Consider the following 20,418-nt stretch of genomic DNA (forward strand, 5'->3'; position numbering starts at 1 on the left):
GGGGAAAGGCCATCGTTCCTCTCCAGGGCCCGTAGTCCGGAGTGGCCGACTGCCTGCTGAAATTCCTCATGGATCAGGATGCCTCCCACATGAAAGGTGCCCCCACAGGCAACTACGTCTGATTTGACAGTGCCATGTGCCTCCTGCAAACTGATATCAGGAACCTGGCCTGGTGATTTTTCTTTGTCTGGTGAAAGGCCATTGTACCTGTCCAGAGCCTGGTGGCCCGGAGTGGCCGGCTGCCTGCTGAAATTCCAAACGGATCACGATTCCTCCCAGAGCGAAAGTACCACCACAGGCAACTGTGGCTGGTTTGACAGTGCCAAGTGCCTCCTGCCAACTGACATCAGCAACCTTGCCAGGTGACTTTTGGTTCTCTGGGGAAAGGCCATCGTTCGTGTCCAGGGCCAGGTGTCCCTGGGTGTCCGGCTGCCTGCTGAAATTCCGAACGGATCAGGATACTGCCCAGATGCAATGTGCTCCCACAGGCAACTGTGGCTGGTTTGACAGTGCCAAGTGCCTCCTGCAAACTGACATCAGGAACCTGGCCTGGTGACTTTTGTTTCTCAGGGGAAAGTCCATGGTTTATATCCTGGACCAGTTGGACCGCAGGGACCGGCTGCTTGCTGAAATTCCGAAAGCACCAGGATGCCTCCCAGATGCAAGGTGTCCCCACAGGTAATTGTGTCTGGTTTGAGAGTGCCATGTGCCTCCTGCAAACTGACATCGGAAAGCTGGGCTGGTCACTTTGGTTTCTCTGGGGAAAGGCCACGATTCATGTCCAGGGCCTTGCGGCCCGGAGTGGCCCGCTGCCTGCTGAAATTCCGCACGGATCAGGATACCTCCCAGACCGAAACTAAAACCATAGGCAACTGTGGCTGGTTTGACAGTGCCAAGTGCCTCCAGCAAACTGACATCAGGAACCTGGCCTGGTAAGTTTTGTTTCTCTGGGGAAAGGCCATCGTTCTTGTCCGGAGCCCGCCAGCCCGGAGTGGCCGGCTGCCTGCTGAAATTCTGCATGGATCAGGATGCCGCCGAGATGCAAGGTGCCCCACAGGCACCTGTGGCTGGTTTGACAGTGCCAAGTGCTTCCTGCAAACTGACATCAGAAACCTGGCCTGGTGATTTTCTTTCTCCGGGGAAAGGCCATGGTTCATGTCCAGGGCCCGGTGGCCCGTACTTGCCTGCTGCCTTCTGAAATTCCACACGGATCAGGATACCTCCCAGATGTAAGGTGCCACCACAGGCAAATGTGGCTGGTTTGACAGTGCCAAGTGCCTCCTGCAAACTGACATCAGGAACCTGGCCTTGTGAGTTTTGTTTCTCTGGGGAAAGGCCATCATTCTTGTTCAGAGCCCAGTGGCCCAGAGTGGCCGGCTGCCTGCTGAATTTCCGCACGGATCAGGATAGCTCCCAGATTCAAGGTGCCGCCACAGGCAACTGCGTCTGGTTTGACAGTGCCAAGTGCCTCCTGCAAACTGACATCAGGAACCTGGCCTGGTGACATTTATTTCTCTGGGGAAAGGCCATTGTACATGTCCAAGGCCTAGTGGCCCAGAGTGGCCGGCTGCTTCCTGGAATTCTGCATGGATCAGGATGCCGCCGAGATGCAAGGTGCCCCCACAGGCACCTGTGGCTGGTTTGACAGTGCCAAGTGCCTCCTGCAAACTGACATCAGGAACCTGGCCTGGTGACTTTTGTTTCTCTGGGGAAAGGCCATCGTTCATATCCTACAAACTGTGGCCATGAGTGGCCGGCTGCCTGCTGAAATTCCGCACGGATCAGGATACCTCCCAGATGCAAGGTGCCCCACGGGAAACTGTGGCTGGTTTGACAGTGCCAAGTGCCTCCTGCCAACTGACATCAAGAACCTGGCCTGGTGACTTTTGTTTCTCTGGGGAAAGGCCATGGTTGGTATCCTGAGCCTCGTGTCCTGGAGTGGCCGTCTGCCTGCTAAAATTCTGGACGGACCAGGATGCCGCCAAGATGCAAGGTGCCCCCACAGGCAACTGTGGCTGGTTTGACAGTGCCAAGTGCTTCCTGCAAACTGACATCAGAAACCTGGCCTGGTGATTTTCTTTCCCAGGGGAAAGGCCATGGTTCATGTCCAGGGCCCGGTGGCTCGCAGTTGCCTGCTGCCTGCTGAAATTCCACACGGATCCGGATACCTCCCTGATGCAAGTTGCCCCCACCGGCAACTGTGGCTGGTTTGACAGTGCCATGTGCCTCCTGCAAACTGACATCAGGAACCTGGCCTGGTGACTTTTGTTTCCCTGGGGAAAGGCCATAGATGATGTCCAGTGCCACCTGGCCTGGAGTGGCCGACTGTCTGCTGAAATTCCGCACGGATCAGGATATCTCCCAGATGCAAGGTGCCCCCACAGGCACCTGTGGCTGGTTTGACAGTGCCAAGTGCCTCCTGCAAACTGACATCAGGAACCTGGCCTGGTGATTTTTCTTTGTCTGGGGAAAGGCCATTGTACGTGTCCAGGGCCTGTGGCCCGTAGTGGTTGGCCCCCTGCTGAAATTCCGAACGGATCAGGATACCTCCCAGACCGATAGTACCACCTCAGGCAACTGTGGCTGGTTTGACAGTGCCAAGTGCCTCCTGCAAACTGACATCAGGAACCTGGCCGGGTGACTTTTGTTTCTCTGGGGAAAGGCCGTGGTTAATGTACAGGGCCGGGTGTCCTGAGTGGCCGGCTGCCTGCTGAAATTCCGCACGGATCAGGATACCTCCCAGATGGAAAGTGGCCCCACAGGCACCTGTGTCTGGTTTGACAGTGCCAAGTGCCTCCTGCAAACTGACATCAGGAACCTGGCCTGGTGACTTTTGTTTCTCTGCGGAAAAGCCATCATTCTTCTCCAGTGCCCGTTGGCCCGGAGTGGACGGGTGCCTGCTCAAATTCCGCACGGATCAGGATACCTCCCAGATGGAAAGTAACACCACAGGCAACTGTGGCTGGTTTGACAGTGCCAAGTGCCTCCTGCAAACTGACATCAGGAACCTGGCCTGGTGACTTTTGTTTCTCTGGGGAAAGGCCATCGTTCATATCCTACAAACTGTGGCCCAGAGTGGCCGGCTGCCTGCTGAAATTCCGCACGGATCAGGATACCTCCCAGATGCAAGGTGCCCCACGGGAAACTGTGGCTGGTTTGACAGTGCCAAGTGCCTCCTGCCAACTGACATCAAGAACCTGGCCTGGTGACTTTTGTTTCTCTGGGGAAAGGCCATGGTTGGTATGATGAGCCTCCTGTCCTGGAGTGGCCGTCTGCCTGCTAAAATTCTGGACGGACCAGGATGCCGCCAAGATGCAAGGTGCCCCCAGAGGCAACTGTGGCTGGTTTGACAGTGCCAAGTGCTTCCTGCAAACTGACATCAGAAACCTGGCCTGGTGATTTTCTTTCCCAGGGGAAAGGCCATGGTTCATGTCCAGGGCCCGGTGGCTCGCAGTTGCCTGCTGCCTGCTGAAATTCCGCACGGATCCGGATACCTCCCAGATGCAAGTTGCCCCCACAGGCAACTTTGGCTGGTTTGACAGTGCCAAGTGCGTCCTGCAAATTGACATCAGGAACCTGGCCTGGTGAGTTTTCTTTCTCTGGGGAAAGGCTATTATTCTTGTTCAGAGCCCGGTGGCTCGGAGTGGCCAGCTGACTGCTGAAATTCCGCATGGATCAGGATACCTCCCAGGTTCAAGGTGCCGCCACAGGCAACTGTGGCTGGTTTGACAGTGCCAAGCGCCTCCTGCCAACTGACATCAGGAACCTGGCCAGGTGACTTTTGTTTCTCATGGGAAGTGCCATCGTTCGTGTCCCGTACCCGGAGGCCAGGAGTGGCCGGCTGCCTGCTGAAATTCCGAACGGATCAGGATACTGCCCAGATGCAATGTGCTCCCACAGGCAACTGTGGCTGGTTTGACAGTGCCAAGTGCCTCCTGCAAACTGACATCAGGAACCTGGCCTGGTGACTTTTGTTTCTCAGGGGAAAGTCCATGGTTTATATCCTGGACCAGTTGGACCTCAGGGACCGGCTGCTTGCTGAAATTCCGAAAGCACCAGGATGCCTCCCAGATGCAAGGTGTCCCCACAGGTAATTGTGTCTGGTTTGAGAGTGCCATGTGCCTCCTGCAAACTGACATCGGAAAGCTGGGCTGGTCACTTTGGTTTCTCTGGGGAAAGGCCACGATTCATGTCCAGGGCCTTGCGGCCCGGAGTGGCCCGCTGCCTGCTGAAATTCCGCACGGATCAGGATACCTCCCAGACCGAAACTAAAACCATAGGCAACTGTGGCTGGTTTGACAGTGCCAAGTGCTTCCTGCCAACTGACATCAGGAACCTGGCCTGGTAAGTTTTGTTTCTCTGGGGAAAGGCCATCGTTCTTGTCCGGAGCCAGTTGGCCCGGAGTGGCCGACTGCCTGCTGAAATTCCGCACGGATCAGGATATCTCCCAGATGCAAGGTGCCCCCACAGGCACCTGTGGCTGGTTTGACAGTGCCAAGTGCCTCCTGCAAACTGACATCAGAAACCTGGCCTGGTGACTTTTGTTTCTCTGGGGAAAGGCCATCGTTCCTCTCCAGGGCCCGGTGGCTCGTGTGGGCGGATACCTGCTAAAATTCCGCACAGATCAGGATACCTCCCAGATGGAAGGTGCCCACCCAGGCAACTGTGGCTGGTTTGACAGTGCCAAGTGCCTCCTGCAAACTGACATCAGGAACCTGGCCTGGTGATTTTTCTTTGTCTGGGGAAAGGCCATTGTACGTGTCCAGGGCCTGTGGCCCGTAGTGGTTGGCCCCCTGCTGAAATTCCGAACGGATCAGGATACCTCCCAGACCGATAGTACCACCTCAGGCAACTGTGGCTGGTTTGACAGTGCCAAGTGCCTCCTGCAAACTGACATCAGGAACCTGGCCGGGTGACTTTTGTTTCTCTGGGGAAAGGCCGTGGTTAATGTACAGGGCCGGGTGTCCTGAGTGGCCGGCTGCCTGCTGAAATTCCGCACGGATCAGGATACCTCCCAGATGGAAAGTGGCCCCACAGGCAACTGTGGCTGGTTTGACAGTGCCAAGTGCCTCCTGCAAACTGACATCAGGAACCTGGCCTGGTGACTTTTGTTTCTCTGCGGAAAAGCCATCATTCTTCTCCAGTGCCCGTTGGCCCGGAGTGGACGGGTGCCTGCTCAAATTCCGCACGGATCAGGATACCTCCCAGATGGAAAGTACCACCACAGGCAACTGTGGCTGGTTTGACAGTGCCAAGTGCCTCCTGCAAACTGACATCAGGAACCTGGCCTGGTGACTTTTGTTTCTCTGGGGAAAGGCCATCGTTCATATCCTACAAACTGTGGCCCAGAGTGGCCGGCTGCCTGCTGAAATTCCGCACGGATCAGGATACCTCCCAGATGCAAGGTGCCCCACGGGAAACTGTGGCTGGTTTGACAGTGCCAAGTGCCTCCTGCCAACTGACATCAAGAACCTGGCCTGGTGACTTTTGTTTCTCTGGGGAAAGGCCATGGTTGGTATGATGAGCCTCCTGTCCTGGAGTGGCCGTCTGCCTGCTAAAATTCTGGACGGACCAGGATGCCGCCAAGATGCAAGGTGCCCCCAGAGGCAACTGTGGCTGGTTTGACAGTGCCAAGTGTTTCCTGCAAACTGACATCAGAAACCTGGCCTGGTGATTTTCTTTCCCAGGGGAAAGGCCATGGTTCATGTCCAGGGCCCGGTGGCTCACAGTTGCCTGCTGCCTGCTGAAATTCCGCACGGATCCGGATACCTCCCAGATGCAAGGTGCCCCCACAGGCAACTTTGGCTGGTTTGACAGTGCCAAGTGCGTCCTGCAAATTGACATCAGGAACCTGGCCTGGTGAGTTTTCTTTCTCTGGGGAAAGGCTATTATTCTTGTTCAGAGCCCGGTGGCTCGGAGTGGCCAGCTGACTGCTGAAATTCCGCATGGATCAGGATACCTCCCAGGTTCAAGGTGCCGCCACAGGCAACTGTGGCTGGTTTGACAGTGCCAAGCGCCTCCTGCCAACTGACATCAGGAACCTGGCCAGGTGACTTTTGTTTCTCATGGGAAGTGCCATCGTTCGTGTCCCGTACCCGGAGGCCAGGAGTGGCCGGCTGCCTGCTGAAATTCCGAACGGATCAGGATACTGCCCAGATGCAATGTGCTCCCACAGGCAACTGTGGCTGGTTTGACAGTGCCAAGTGCCTCCTGCAAACTGACATCAGGAACCTGGCCTGGTGACTTTTGTTTCTCAGGGGAAAGTCCATGGTTTATATCCTGGACCAGTTGGACCGCAGGGACCGGCTGCTTGCTGAAATTCCGAAAGCACCAGGATGCCTCCCAGATGCAAGGTGTCCCCACAGGTAATTGTGTCTGGTTTGAGAGTGCCATGTGCCTCCTGCAAACTGACATCGGAAAGCTGGGCTGGTCACTTTGCTTTCTCTGGGGAAAGGCCACGATTCATGTCCAAGGCCTTGCGGCCCGGAGTGGCCCGCTGCCTGCTGAAATTCCGCACGGATCAGGATACCTCCCAGACCGAAACTAAAACCATAGGCAACTGTGGCTGGTTTGACAGTGCCAAGCGCCTCCTGCCAACTGACATCAGGAACCTGGCCTGGTAAGTTTTGTTTCTCTGGGGAAAGGCCATCGTTCTTGTCCGGAGCCAGTTGGCCCGGAGTGGCCGACTGCCTGCTGAAATTCCGCACGGATCAGGATATCTCCCAGATGCAAGGTGCCCCCACAGGCACCTGTGGCTGGTTTGACAGTGCCAAGTGCCTCCTGCAAACTGACATCAGGAACCTGGCCGGGTGACTTTTGTTTCTCCGGGGAAAGGCCATCGTTCCTCTCCAGGGCCCGGTGGCTCGTGTGGGCGGATACCTGCTAAAATTCCGCACAGATCAGGATACCTCCCAGATGGAAGGTGCCCACCCAGGCAACTGTGGCTGGTTTGACAGTGCCAAGTGCCTCCTGCAAACTGACATCAGGAACCTGGCCTGGTGATTTTTCTTTGTCTGGGGAAAGGCCATTGTACGTGTCCAGGGCCTGTGGCCCGTAGTGGTTGGCCCCCTGCTGAAATTCCGAACGGATCAGGATACCTCCCAGACCGATAGTACCACCTCAGGCAACTGTGGCTGGTTTGACAGTGCCAAGTGCCTCCTGCAAACTGACATCAGGAACCTGGCCGGGTGACTTTTGTTTCTCTGGGGAAAGGCCGTGGTTAATGTACAGGGCCAGGTGTCCTGAGTGGCCGGCTGCCTGCTGAAATTCCGCACGGATCAGGATACCTCCCAGATGGAAAGTGGCCCCACAGGCAACTGTGGCTGGTTTGACAGTGCCAAGTGCCTCCTGCAAACTGACATCAGGAACCTGGCCTGGTGACTTTTGTTTCTCTGCGGAAAAGCCATCATTCTTCTCCAGTGCCCGTTGGCCCGGAGTGGACGGGTGCCTGCTCAAATTCCGCACGGATCAGGATACCTCCCAGATGGAAAGTACCACCACAGGCAACTGTGGCTGGTTTGACAGTGCCAAGTGCCTCCTGCAAACTGACATCAGGAACCTGGCCTGGTGACTTTTGTTTCTCTGGGGAAAGGCCATCGTTCATATCCTACAAACTGTGGCCCAGAGTGGCCGGCTGCCTGCTGAAATTCCGCACGGATCAGGATACCTCCCAGATGCAAGGTGCCCCACGGGAAACTGTGGCTGGTTTGACAGTGCCAAGTGCCTCCTGCCAACTGACATCAAGAACCTGGCCTGGTGACTTTTGTTTCTCTGGGGAAAGGCCATGGTTGGTATGATGAGCCTCCTGTCCTGGAGTGGCCGTCTGCCTGCTAAAATTCTGGACGGACCAGGATGCCGCCAAGATGCAAGGTGCCCCCAGAGGCAACTGTGGCTGGTTTGACAGTGCCAAGTGTTTCCTGCAAACTGACATCAGAAACCTGGCCTGGTGATTTTCTTTCCCAGGGGAAAGGCCATGGTTCATGTCCAGGGCCCGGTGGCTCGCAGTTGCCTGCTGCCTGCTGAAATTCCGCACGGATCCGGATACCTCCCAGATGCAAGGTGCCCCCACAGGCAACTTTGGCTGGTTTGACAGTGCCAAGTGCCTCCTGCAAATTGACATCAGGAACCTGGCCTGGTGAGTTTTCTTTCTCTGGGGAAAGGCTATTATTCTTGTTCAGAGCCCGGTGGCTCGGAGTGGCCAGCTGACTGCTGAAATTCCGCATGGATCAGGATACCTCCCAGGTTCAAGGTGCCGCCACAGGCAACTGTGGCTGGTTTGACAGTGCCAAGCGCCTCCTGCCAACTGACATCAGGAACCTGGCCAGGTGACTTTTGTTTCTCATGGGAAGTGCCATCGTTCGTGTCCCGTACCCGGAGGCCAGGAGTGGCCGGCTGCCTGCTGAAATTCCGAACGGATCAGGATACTGCCCAGATGCAATGTGCTCCCACAGGCAACTGTGGCTGGTTTGACAGTGCCAAGTGCCTCCTGCAAACTGACATCAGGAACCTGGCCTGGTGACTTTTGTTTCTCAGGGGAAAGTCCATGGTTTATATCCTGGACCAGTTGGACCGCAGGGACCGGCTGCTTGCTGAAATTCCGAAAGCACCAGGATGCCTCCCAGATGCAAGGTGTCCCCACAGGTAATTGTGTCTGGTTTGAGAGTGCCATGTGCCTCCTGCAAACTGACATCGGAAAGCTGGGCTGGTCACTTTGGTTTCTCTGGGGAAAGGCCACGATTCATGTCCAGGGCCTTGCGGCCCGGAGTGGCCCGCTGCCTGCTGAAATTCCGCACGGATCAGGATACCTCCCAGACCGAAACTAAAACCATAGGCAACTGTGGCTGGTTTGACAGTGCCAAGCGCCTCCTGCCAACTGACATCAGGAACCTGGCCTGGTAAGTTTTGTTTCTCTGGAGAAAGGCCATCGTTCTTGTCCGGAGCCAGTTGGCCCGGAGTGGACGGGTGCCTGCTCAAATTCCGCACGGATCAGGATACCTCCCAGATGGAAAGTGGCCCCACAGGCAACTGTGGCTGGTTTGACAGTGCCAAGTGCCTCCTGCAAACTGACATCAGGAACCTGGCCTGGTGACTTTTGTTTCCCAGGGGAAAAGCCATCATTCTTCTCCAGTGCCCGTTGGCCCGGAGTGGACGGGTGCCTGCTCAAATTCCGCACGGATCAGGATACCTCCCAGATGGAATGTACCACCACAGGCAACTGTGGCTGGTTTGACAGTGCCAAGTGCCTCCTGCAAACTGACATCCGGAGCCTGGCCTGGTGTCTTTTGTTTCTCAGGGGAAAGGCTTTCGCTCCTATCCATGGACGGGTGGCCAATAGTGGCTGGCTGCCTGCTGAAATTCCGCAAGGTTGAAGATACCTCCCAGATGGAAAGTACCACCACAGGCAACTGTGGCTGGTTTGACAGTGCCAAGTGCCTCCTGCAAACTGACATCAGGAACCTGGCCTGGTGACTTTTGTTTCTCAGGGGAAAGGTCATCGTTCGTGTCCAGTGCCCGGTGGCCTGGAGTGGCCAGCTGCCTGTTGAAATTCCGCACGGATGAGGATAACTCCCAGATGAAAGGAGCCCCCAGAGGCAACTGTGGCTGGTTTGACAGTGCCAAGTGCCTCCTGCAAACTGACATCAGGAACCTGGCCTGGTGACTTTTGTTTCTCTGGGGAAAGGCCATGGTTCATGTCCACGGCCTGGTGGCCCGGAGTGTCCGGCTGCCTGCTGAAATTCCGCATGGATCAGGATGCCGCCGAGATGCAAGGTGCCCCACAGGCACCTGTGGCTGGTTTGACAGTGCCAAGTGCTTCCTGCAAACTGACATCAGAAACCTGGCCTGGTGATTTTCTTTCTCCGGGGAAAGGCCATGGTTCATGTCCAGGGCCCGGTGGCCCGTACTTGCCTGCTGCCTGCTGAAATTCCGAACGGATCAGGATACCTCCCAGATGTAAGGTGCCACCACAGGCAACTGTGGCTGGTTTGACAGTGCCAAGTGCCTCCTGCAAACTGACATCAGGAACCTGGCCTGGTGACTTTTGTTTCTCTGGGGAAAGGCCATCATTCTTGTTCAGAGCCCAGTGGCCCGGAGTGGCCGGCTGCCTGCTGAATTTCCGCACGGATCAGGATAGCTCCCAGATGCAATGTGCCGCCACAGGCAACTGTGGCAGGTTTGACAGTGCCAAGTGCCTCCTGCAAACTGACATCAGGAACCTGGCCTGGTGACATTTATTTCTCTGGGGAAAGGCCATTGTACGTGTCCAAGGCCTAGTGGCCCAGAGTGGCCGGCTGCTTGCTGGAATTCTGCATGGATCAGGATGCCGCGGAGATGCAAGGTGCCCCCACAGGCACCTCTGGCTGGTTTGACAGTGCCAAGTGCCTCCTGCAAACTGACATCAGGAACCTGGCCTGGTGACTTTTGTTTTTCTGGGGAAAGGCCATCGTTCATATCCTGCAAACTGTGGCCCATAGTGGCCGGCTGCCTGCTGAAATTCCGCACGGATCAGGATACCTCCCAGATGCAAGGCGCCCCACGGGAAACTGTGGCTGGTTTGACAGTGCCAAGTGCCTCCTGCCAACTGACATCAAGAACCTGGCCTGGTGACTTTTGTTTCTCTGGGGAAAGGCCATGGTTGGTATCCTGAGCCTGGTGTCCTGGAGTGGCCGTCTGCCTGCTAAAATTCTGGACGGACCAGGATGCCGCCAAGATGCAAGGTGCCCCCACAGGCAACTGTGGCTGGTTTGACAGTGCCAAGTGTTTCCTGCAAACTGACATCAGAAACCTGGCCTGGTGATTTTCTTTCTCAGGGGAAAGGCCATGGTTCATGTCCAGGGCCCGGTGGCTCGGAGTGGCCAGCTGACTGCTGAAATTCCGCATGGATCAGGATACCTCCCAGATGCAAGGTGCCCCACGGGAAACTGTGGCTGGTTTGACAGTGCCAAGTGCCTCCTGCAAACTGACATCAGGAACCTGGCCTGGTGACTTTTATTTCTCTGGGGAAAGGCCATCGTTCCTCTCCAGGGCCCGTAGTCCGGAGTGGCCGGCTGCCTGCTGAAATTCCTCATGGATCAGGATGCCTCCCACATGAAAGGTGCCCCCACAGGCAACTACGTCTGATTTGACAGTGCCATGTGCCTCCTGCAAACTGATATCAGGAACCTGGCCTGGTGATTTTTCTTTGTCTGGTGAAAGGCCATTGTACCTGTCCAGAGCCTGGTGGCCCGGAGTGGCCGGCTGCCTGCTGAAATTCCAAACGGATCACAATTCCTCCCAGAGCGAAAGTACCACCACAGGCAACTGTGGCTGGTTTGACAGTGCCAAGCGCCTCCTGCCAACTGACATCAGCAACCTTGCCAGGTGACTTTTGGTTCTCTGGGGAAAGGCCATCGTTCGTGTCCAGGGCCGGGTGTCCCTGGGTGTCCGGCTGCCTGCTGAAATTCCGAACGGATCAGGATACTGCCCAGATGCAATGTGCTCCCACAGGCAACTGTGGCTGGTTTGACAGTGCCAAGTGCCTCCTGCAAACTGACATCAGGAACCTGGCCTGGTGACTTTTGTTTCTCAGGGGAAAGTCCATGGTTTATATCCTGGACCAGTTGGACCGCAGGGACCGGCTGCTTGCTGAAATTCCGAAAGCACCAGGATGCCTCCCAGATGCAAGGTGTCCCCACAGGTAATTGTGTCTGGTTTGAGAGTGCCATGTGCCTCCTGCAAACTGACATCGGAAAGCTGGGCTGGTCACTTTGGTTTCTCTGGGGAAAGGCCATCGTTCTTGTCCGGAGCCCGCCAGCCCGGAGTGGCCGGCTGCCTGCTGAAATTCTGCATGGATCAGGATGCCGCCGAGATGCAAGGTGCCCCACAGGCACCTGTGGCTGGTTTGACAGTGCCAAGTGCTTCCTGCAAACTGACATCAGAAACCTGGCCTGGTGATTTTCTTTCTCCGGGGAAAGGCCATGGTTCATGTCCAGGGCCCGGTGGCCCGTACTTGCCTGCTGCCTTCTGAAATTCCACACGGATCAGGATACCTCCCAGATGTAAGGTGCCACCACAGGCAAATGTGGCTGGTTTGACAGTGCCAAGTGCCTCCTGCCAACTCTCATCAGGAACCTGGCCCTGTGAGTTTTGTTTCTCTGGGGAAAGGCCATCATTCTTGTTCAGAGCCCAGTGGCCCAGAGTGGCCGGCTGCCTGCTGAATTTCCGCACGGATCAGGATAGCTCCCAGATTCAAGGTGCCGCCACAGGCAACTGCGGCAGGTTTGACAGTGCCAAGTGCCTCCTGCAAACTGACATCAGGAACCTGGCCTGGTGACTTTTGTTTCTCTGGGGAAAGGCCATGGTTGGTATCCTGAGCCTCGTGTCCTGGAGTGGCCGTCTGCCTGCTAAAATTCTGGACGGACCAGGATGCCGCCAAGATGCAAGGTGCCCCCAGAGGCAACTGTGGCTGGTTTGACAGTGCCAAGTGCTTCCTGCAAACTGACATCAGAAACCTGGCCTGGTGATTTTCTTTCCCAGGGGAAAGGCCATGGTTCATGTCCAGGGCCCGGTGGCTCGCAGTTGCCTGCTGCCTGCTGAAATTCCACACGGATCCGGATACCTCCCTGATGCAAGTTGCCCCCACCGGCAACTGTGGCTGGTTTGACAGTGCCATGTGCCTCCTGCAAACTGACATCTGGAACCTGGCCTGGTGACTTTTGTTTCCCAGGGGAAAGGCCATAGATGATGTCCAGTGCCCCCTGGCCTGGAGTGGCCGACTGCCTGCTGAAATTCCGCACGGATCAGGATATCTCCAAGATGCAAGGTGCCCCCACAGGCACCTGTGGCTGGTTTGACAGTGCCAAGTGCCTCCTGCAAACTGACATCAGGAACCTGGCCTGGTGACTTTTGTTTCTCTGGGGAAAGGCCATCGTTCCTCTCCAGGGCCCGGTGGCTCGAGTGGGCGGATACCTGCCAAAATTCCGCACAGATCAGGATACCTCCCAGATGGAAGGTGCCCGCCCAGGCAACTGTGGCTGGTTTGACAGTGCCAAGTGCCTCCTGCAAACTGACATCAGGAACCTGGCCTGGTGATTTTTCTTTGTCTGGGGAAAGGCCATTGTACGTGTCCAGGGCCTGTGGCCCGTAGTGGCTGGCCCCCTTCTGAATTTCCGAACGGATCAGGATACCTCCCAGACCGATAGTACCACCTCAGGCAACTGTGGCTGGTTTGACAGTGCCAAGTGCCTCCTGCAAACTGACATCAGGAACCTGGCCGGGTGACTTTTGTTTCTCTGGGGAAAGGCCGTGGTTAATGTACAGGGCCGGGTGTCCTGAGTGGCCGGCTGCCTGCTGAAATTCCGCACGGATCAGGATACCTCCCAGATGGAAAGTGGCCCCACAGGCAACTGTGGCTGGTTTGACAGTGCCAAGTGCCTCCTGCAAACTGACATCAGGAACCTGGCCTGGTGACTTTTGTTTCTCTGGGGAAAAGCCATCATTCTTCTCCAGTGCTCGTTGGCCCGGAGTGGACGGGTGCCTGCTCAAATTCCGCACGGATCAGGATACCTCCCAGATGGAAAGTACCACCACAGGCAACTGTGGCTGGTTTGACAGTGCCAAGTGCCTCCTGCAAACTGACATCAGGAGCCTGGCCTGGTGTCTTTTGTTTCTCAGGGGAAAGGCTTTCGTTCCTATCCATGGACGGCTGGCCAATAGTGGCTGGCTGTCTGCTGAAATTCCGCACGGTTGAAGATACCTCCCAGATGGAAAGTACCACCACAGGCAACTGTGGCTGGTTTGACAGTGCCAAGTGCTTCCTGCAAAGTGACATCAGAAACCTGGCCTGGTGATTTTCTTTCTCAGGGGAAAGGCCATGGCTCATGTCCAGGGCCCGGTGGCCCCTACTTCCCTGCTGCCTGCTGAAATTCCACACGGATCAGGATACCTCCCAGAGGTAAGGTGCCACCACAGGCAACTGTGGCTGGTTTGACAGTGCCAAGTGCCTCCTGCAAACTGACATCAGGAACCTGGCCTTGTGAGTTTTGTTTCTCTGGGGAAAGGCCATCATTCTTGTTCAGAGCCCAGTGGCCCGGAGTGGCCGGCTGGCTGCTGAAATTCCGCACGGATCAGGATACCTCCCAGATTCAAGGTGCCGCCACAGGCAACTGTGGCTGGCTTGAGAGTGCCAAGTGCCTCCTGCAAACTGACATCAGGAACCTGGCCTGGTGACTGTTGTTTCTCTGGGGAAAGGCCATCATTCTTTTCCGGGGCCCGCCGGCCCGGAGTGGCCGGCTGCCTTCTGAAATTCCACACGGTTGAGGATACCTCCCAGATGCAAGGTGGACCCACAGACAACTGTGGCTGGTTTGACAGTGCCAAGTGCCTCCTGCAAACTGACATCAGGAACCTGGCCTGGTGACTTTTGTTTCTCTGGGGAAAGGCCATGGTTCTTGTCCACGGCCTGGTGGCCCGGAGTGTCCGGCTGCCTCCTGAAATTCCGCATGGATCAGAATGCCTCCAGGATGAAAAGTGCCCCCATAGGCAACTGTGGCTGGTTTGACAGTGCCAAGTGCCTCCTCCAAACAGACATCAGGAACCTGGCCTGGTAAGTTTTGTTTCTCTGGGGAAAGGCCATCGTTCTTGTCCGGGTTCCGCCGGCCCGGAGTCGCCGGCTGTCTGCTGAAATTCCACACGGTTGAGGCTACCTCCCAGATGCAAGGCACCCCCACAGGCAACTGTGGCTGGTTTGACAGTGCCATGTGCCTCCTGCAAACTGACATCAGGAACCTGACCTGGTGACTTTCGCTTGTCTGGGGAAAGTCCATAGATGATGTCCAGTGCCCCCTGGCCCGGAGTGGCCGACTGCCTGCTGAAATTCCGCACGGATCAGGATACCTCCCAGATGCAAGGTGCCCCCACAGGCAACTGTGGCTTGTTTGACAGTGCCAAGTGCCTCCTGCAAACTGACATCAGGAACCTGGCCTGGTGAGTTTTGTTTCTCTGGGGAAAGGTCATGGTTCATATCCTGGACCCGTAGTCCAGGAGTGGCCGGCTGCCTGCTGAAATTCTGAAAGGATTACGATGCCGCCCTGATGCAAGGTACCACCACAGGAAACTGTGGCAGGTTTGACAGTGCCAAGTGCCTCCTGCAAACTGACATCAGGAACCTGACCTGGTAAGTTTTGTTTCTCTGGGGAAAGGCCATCGTTCCTGTCCGGGGCCCGCTGGCCCGGAGTGGCCGGCTGCCTTCTGAAATTCCACACGGTTGAGGATACCTCCTAGATGCAAGGTGGCCCCACAGGCAACTGTGGCTGGTTTGACAGTGCCAAGTGCCTCCTGCAAACTGACATCAGGAACCTGGCCTGGTAACTTTTGTTTCTCTGGGGAAAGGCCATGGTTCTTGTCCACGGCCTGGTGGCCCGGAGTGTCCGGCTGCCTCCTGAAATTCCGCATGGATCAGAATGCCTCCCAGATGAAAAGTGCCCCCATAGGCAACTGTGGCTGGTTTGACAGTGCCAAGTGCCTCCTGCAAACTGACATCAGGAACCTGACCTGGTAACTTTTGTTTCTCTGGGGAAAGGCCATCGTTCTTCTCCGGGGCCGCCGGCCCGGAGTGGCTGGCTGTCTGCTGAAATTCCACAGGGTTAAGGCTACCTCCCAGATGCAAGGCGCCCCCACAGGCAACTGTGGCTGGTTTGACAGTGCCATGTGCCTCCTGCAAACTGACATCAGGAACCTGGCCTGGTGACTTTTGTTTCTCTGGGGAAAGGCCATGGTTCGTATCCTGGATACGTAGGACCGGAGAGGCCGGCTGCCTGTTGAAATTCCTCACGGATCAGGATGCCGCCGAGATGCAAGGTGCCCCACGGGAAACTGCGGCTGGTTTGACAGTGCCAAGTGCCTCCTGCCAACTGACATCAGCAACCTTGCCAGGTGACTTTTGTTTCTCTGGGGAAAGGCCATCGTTCGTGTCCAGGGCCGGGTGTCCCTGGGTGTCCGGCTGCCTGCTGAAATTCCGAACGGATCAGGATACCGCCCAGATGCAATGTGCCCCCACAGGCAACTGTGGCTGGTTTGACAGTGCCAAGTGCCTCCTGCAAACTGACATCAGGAACCTGGCCTGGTGACTTTTGTTTCTCAGGGGAAAGTCCATGGTTTATATCCTGGACCAGTTGGACCGCAGGGACCGGCTGCTTGCTGAAATTCCGAAAGCACCAGGATGCCTCCCAGATGCAAGGTGTCCCCACAGGTAATTGTGTCTGGTTTGAGAGTGCCATGTGCCTCCTGCAAACTGACATCGGAAAGCTGGGCTGGTCACTTTGGTTTCTCTGGGGAAAGGCCACGATTCATGTCCAGGGCCTTGCGGCCCGGAGTGGCCCGCTGCCTGCTGAAATTCCGCACGGATCAGGATACCTCCCAGACCGAAACTAAAACCATAGGCAACTGTGGCTGGTTTGACAGTGCCAAGTGCCTCCAGCAAACTGACATCAGGAACCTGGCCTGGTAAGTTTTGTTTCTCTGGGGAAAGGCCATCGTTCTTGTCCGGAGCCCGCCAGCCCGGAGTGGCCGGCTGCATGCTGAAATTCTGCATGGATCAGGATGCCGCCGAGATGCAAGGTGCCCCACAGGCACCTGTGGCTGGTTTGACAGTGCCAAGTGCTTCCTGCAAACTGACATCAGAAACCTGGCCTGGTGATTTTCTTTCTCCGGGGAAAAGCCATGGTTCATGTCCAGGGCCCGGTGGCCCGTACTTGCCTGCTGCCTTCTGAAATTCCACACGGATCAGGATACCTCCCAGATGTAAGGTGCCACCACAGGCAAATGTGGCTGGTTTGACAGTGCCAAGTGCCTCCTGCAAACTGACATCAGGAACCTGGCCTTGTGAGTTTTGTTTCTCTGGGGAAAGGCCATCGTTCTTGTTCAGAGCCCAGTGGCCCGGAGTGTCCGGCTGCCTGCTGAATTTCCGCACGGATCAGGATAGCTCCCAGATTCAAGGTGCCGCCACAGGCAACTGTGGCATGTTTGACAGTGCCAAGTGCCTCCTGCAAACTGACATCAGGAACCTGGCCTGGTGACATTTATTTCTCTGGGGAAAGGCCATTGTACGTGTCCAAGGCCTAGTGGCCCAGAGTGGCCGGCTGCTTGCTGGAATTCTGCATGGATCAGGATGCCGCCGAGATGCAAGGTGCCCCCACAGGCACCTGTGGCTGGTTTGACAGTGCCAAGTGCCTCCTGCAAACTGACATCAGGAACCTGGCCTGGTGACTTTTGTTTCTCTGGGGAAAGGCCATCGTTCATATCCTACAAACTGTGGCCCAGAGTGGCCGGCTGCCTGCTGAAATTCCGCACGGATCAGGATACCTCCCAGATGCAAGGTGCCCCACGGGAAACTGTGGCTGGTTTGACAGTGCCAAGTGCCTCCTGCCAACTGACATCAAGAACCTGGCCTGGTGACTTTTGTTTCTCTGGGGAAAGGCCATGGTTGGTATCCTGAGCCTGGTGTCCTGGAGTGGCCGTCTGCCTGCTAAAATTCTGGACGGACCAGGATGCCGCCAAGATGCAAGGTGCCCCCAGAGGCAACTGTGGCTGGTTTGACAGTGCCAAGTGCTTCCTGCAAACTGACATCAGAAACCTGGCCTGGTGATTTTCTTTCCCAGGGGAAAGGCCATGGTTCATGTCCAGGGCCCGGTGGCTCGCAGTTGCCTGCTGCCTGCTGAAATTCCACACGGATCCGGATACCTCCCAGATGCAAGGTGCCCCCACAGGCAACTTTGGCTGGTTTGACAGTGCCAAGTGCCTCCTGCAAATTGACATCAGGAACCTGGCCTGGTGACTTTTGTTTCTCTGGGGAAAGGCTATTATTCTTGTTCAGAGCCCGGTGGCTGGGAGTGGCCAGCTGACTGCTGAAATTCCGCATGGATCAGGATACCTCCCAGGTTCAAGGTGCCGCCACAGGCAACTGTGGCTGGTTTGACAGTGCCAAGCGCCTCCTGCCAACTGACATCAGGAACCTGGCCTGGTGACTTTTGTTTCTCATGGGAAGTGCCATCGTTCGTGTCCCGTACCCGGAGGCCAGGAGTGGCCGGCTACCTGCTGAAATTCCGAACGGATCAGGATGCTGCCCAGATGCAATGTGCCCCCACAGGCAACTGTGGCTGGTTTGACAGCGCCAAGTGCCTCCTGCAAACTGACATCAGGAACCTGGCCTGGTGACTTTTGTTTCTCAGGGGAAAGTCCATGGTTTATATCCTGGACCAGTTGGACCGCAGGGACCGGCTGCTTGCTGAAATTCCGAAAGCACCAGGATGCCTCCCAGATGCAAGGTGTCCCCACAGGTAATTGTGTCTGGTTTGAGAGTGCCATGTGCCTCCTGCAAACTGACATCGGAAAGCTGGGCTGGTCACTTTGGTTTCTCTGGGGAAAGGCCACGATTCATGTCCAGGGCCTTGCGGCCCGGAGTGGCCCGTTGCCTGCTGAAATTCCGCACGGATCAGGATACCTCCCAGACCGAAACTAAAACCATAGGCAACTGTGGCTGGTTTGATAGTGCCAAGTGCCTCCAGCAAACTGACATCAGGAACCTGGCCTGGTAAGTTTTGTTTCTCTGGGGAAAGGCCATCGTTCTTGTCCGGAGCCCGTTGGCCCGGAGTGGACGGGTGCCTGCTCAAATTCCGCACGTATCAGGATGCCTCCCTGATGGAAAGTGGCCCCACAGGCAACTGTGGCTGGTTTGACAGTGCCAAGTGCCTCCTGCAAACTGACATCAGGAACCTGGCCTGGTGACTTTTGTTTCTCTGGGGAAAAGCCATCATTCTTCTCCAGTGCCCGTTGGCCCGGAGTGGACGGGTGCCTGCTCAAATTCCGCACGGATCAGGATACCTCCCAGATGGAATGTACCACCACAGGCAACTGTGGCTGGTTTGACAGTGCCAAGTGCCTCCTGCAAACTGACATCCGGAGCCTGGCCTGGTGTCTTTTGTTTCTCAGGGGAAAGGCTTTCGTTCCTATCCATGGAAGGGTGGCCAATAGTGGCTGGCTGCCTGCTGAAATTCCGCAAGGTTGAGGATACCTCCCAGATGGAAAGTACCACCACAGGCAACTGTGGCTGGTTTGACAGTGCCAAGTGCCTCCTGCAAACTGACATCAGGAACCTGGCCTGGTGACTTTTCTTTCTCAGGGGAACGGTCATCGTTCGTGTCCAGTGCCCGGTGGCCTGGAGTGGCCAGCCGCCTGTTGAAATTCCGCACGGATGAGGATAACTCCCAGATGAAAGGAGCCCCCAGAGGCAACTGTGGCTGGTTTGACAGTGCCAAGTGCCTCCTGCAAACTGACATCAGGAACCTGGCCTGGTGACTTTTGTTTCTCTGGGGAAAGGCCATGGTTCATGTCCACGGCCTGGTGGCCCGGAGTGTCCGGCTGCCTGCTGAAATTCTGCATGGATCAGGATGCCGCCGAGATGCAAGGTGCCCCACAGGCACCTGTGGCTGGTTTGACAGTGCCAAGTGCTTCCTGCAAACTGACATCAGAAACCTGGCCTGGTGATTTTCTTTCCCAGGGGAAAGGCCATGGTTCATGTCCAGGGCCCGGTGGCTCGCAGTTGCCTGCTGCCTGCTGAAATTCCACACGGATCCGGATACCTCCCAGATGCAAGGTGCCCCCACAGGCAACTTTGGCTGGTTTGACAGTGCCAAGTGCCTCCTGCAAATTGACATCAGGAACCTGGCCTGGTGACTTTTGTTTCTCTGGGGAAAGGCTATTATTCTTGTTCAGAGCCCGGTGGCTGGGAGTGGCCAGCTGACTGCTGAAATTCCGCATGGATCAGGATACCTCCCAGGTTCAAGGTGCCGCCACAGGCAACTGTGGCTGGTTTGACAGTGCCAAGCGCCTCCTGCCAACTGACATCAGGAACCTGGCCTGGTGACTTTTGTTTCTCATGGGAAGTGCCATCGTTCGTGTCCCGTACCCGGAGGCCAGGAGTGGCCGGCTACCTGCTGAAATTCCGAACGGATCAGGATGCTGCCCAGATGCAATGTGCCCCCACAGGCAACTGTGGCTGGTTTGACAGCGCCAAGTGCCTCCTGCAAACTGACATCAGGAACCTGGCCTGGTGACTTTTGTTTCTCAGGGGAAAGTCCATGGTTTATATCCTGGACCAGTTGGACCGCAGGGACCGGCTGCTTGCTGAAATTCCGAAAGCACCAGGATGCCTCCCAGATGCAAGGTGTCCCCACAGGTAATTGTGTCTGGTTTGAGAGTGCCATGTGCCTCCTGCAAACTGACATCGGAAAGCTGGGCTGGTCACTTTGGTTTCTCTGGGGAAAGGCCACGATTCATGTCCAGGGCCTTGCGGCCCGGAGTGGCCCGCTGCCTGCTGAAATTCCGCACGGATCAGGATACCTCCCAGACCGAAACTAAAACCATAGGCAACTGTGGCTGGTTTGA

This window comes from Passer domesticus, chromosome 1 (genome assembly GCF_036417665.1).
Source record: "Passer domesticus isolate bPasDom1 chromosome 1, bPasDom1.hap1, whole genome shotgun sequence".
Classification (NCBI taxonomy): Eukaryota; Metazoa; Chordata; class Aves; order Passeriformes; family Passeridae; genus Passer; species Passer domesticus.